This window comes from Leptopilina heterotoma, unplaced genomic scaffold (assembly GCF_015476425.1).
Source record: "Leptopilina heterotoma isolate Lh14 unplaced genomic scaffold, ASM1547642v1 Lhet_162, whole genome shotgun sequence".
Classification (NCBI taxonomy): Eukaryota; Metazoa; Arthropoda; class Insecta; order Hymenoptera; family Figitidae; genus Leptopilina; species Leptopilina heterotoma.
Window position 1 is genome coordinate 198,887 of NW_025110878.1, and position 2,073 is coordinate 200,959.

Sequence of the window (2,073 nt, forward strand, 5' to 3'; positions counted from 1 at the left end):
GAGCCTTTATCTTCAAAAAAATTTATATATATATATATATATACATTGACGGTGAAGTAGACGCGGTCAGTCTCTGCAAAACGTGAACACGCAAACATAATGTGCAGATAAGTAAAACCATTGGATCGTGCAAATTATTGCAAATCACCTCCTCGTCATGTATACTTTCTCAATTCCAGGTTCGCCAATTCGAAGGCCTGGCGATATTCTCTAACCCCTTTCGACCTCGATTGCAGTTCTCTCCAAAAATAAAAAAGTCACGGTTTCGCACAACTTTTATATATATATACACTGTAAAAAAGACCAATGTTGAATTACAATCGGGTCGTTAATTTTAAATTTTCCAGTTTGTAATTTTACTACGGTACACGTAATAATTTAACACCCATATAGTATTTTCACAATTAAAAAGTAAAATTATTACGCTTATCGTTGTAAATGTGTCACGCGTTAGTAAATGTACATCCCGAATGTTTAATCATTTCGTGATACATTGGAAACTTTTCGCTTCACGTATAACGTTGTATGTTAGCAACCCAACCGTAAAAATATTTTCGTGTGTTAAGTAACTTACAGCTGATAGTTTTACCGACAGTATGTAGAATTATGTAGCTGTCTGTAAGTATACATTCGAATATGATATTTTTTGCCCGAATGTTTTTCTACACTGCGTGACGATGAAGTGGCATATAAGAAACTATGCGCATAGGCAAACGTTAATATTTTAATTTTAATTTATTAAAATTTCGACAATTTTAAGAATTTAAAGATTAAAGGAAATTTGTAAAGGTAAGTTCAAATTCTTAACATTTTTCATTTCTTAAATTTGAAAGATTTCTTTTTAATTTTTCATATATATCAAAGTTAATAAGGTAATGTCTTTTAACCTAAAAAGAGACACGTTTTTAATGATTTTTTATACTTAAAAAATTTTATTCAACTGTGTGAATTTTCTGTATGAAAATAATTTTCAAACATAAAAAATTTTTTCAGAATATCTTCATGGACTCTATTGCTTAAGCAGCTCGTATTTTTTTAAAATTAAAGTGGAAAAAGTATTTGTTTTTCCTGTTCTGTTGGAGAATTCGTTAACTTTGTACAAATGACAAAAAAGCTACAAATGTGATTTGTATATTATAAATATTTAATATATTTATTTATTTCTTACGTTTTTCCTTTATTTCCTTTTTATAATTTAACCTTTATGTAATACAAAATAAATATAAAAAAAAGAATAATTTTAAAATGCAGCGAAATTATTATGTAAAATTACCGACGAGTGGTCGATTTACAATTTGATGCGAAATCACATAAGAGAGGTTATGTTACGAACGGTAAGTAAGTTAACATTCGGGCTGTAATAGTACTACGTCATACGTGAAGCGAAAAGTTTCCAACGTTACACGTTGTAAATTTACATTGGGCTTTTTTACAGTGTATGTATATACTCAAGTATAAAATAGACTACCAATGCAACTCTCTCTCTCTCTCTCTCTCTCTCTCTCTCTCTCTCTCTCTCTCTCTCTCTCTCTCTCTCTCTCTCTCTCTCTCTCTCTCTCTCTCTCTCTCTCTCTCTCTCTCTCTCTCTCTCTCTCTCTCTCTCTCTCTCTCTCTCTCTCTCTGCTCACTGGTCACTGGTCACTCAATAGACTGCCTATACTGGTTGAAAGAAACCCTTCAGACAATAGACCAGGTACTCGAGCAGACCTTTCGTCCCTGTTTATAACGCAGAAAATCTAACGCTATTGCTTTCTTTCTCTTTCGAGGATAAGTAACATTAGACTGTCTCTCTTTACCTAATTTGCATATCAACTCGTTTCATATTAAGGAAAGTATGAGTAGAAAGATAAAAAAATTTGAGGGAGGACCATTAGTTTAGAATTTGAAAATAAAAAATGTAGATTGAACAAAATAAAATTAGAATTTGAATAAATATTGAGAGGTTTGGTCGCCAATTTTTCCTTGCGTCAAACTTCTCTTTGTACAAAAAAGCAAATCGATGAAAAAGACAATTGACAAACATCCGTTTGATAGAATTGATTTTATTGGTTGGCTTAGGAGAAAGTAACTAGA

General features: G+C 31.5%; 1 long non-coding RNA gene across 1 annotated transcript; it reads left to right on the top strand.

Moving 5' to 3' along the window:
- Positions 1-291: 291 nt before the first annotated feature.
- On the top strand, positions 292-1,167 carry LOC122498951. Its single transcript, XR_006301280.1, has 2 exons — positions 292-789; positions 994-1,167. It is a non-coding gene; the product is annotated as an uncharacterized LOC122498951 (long non-coding RNA).
- Positions 1,168-2,073: the final 906 nt, after the last annotated feature.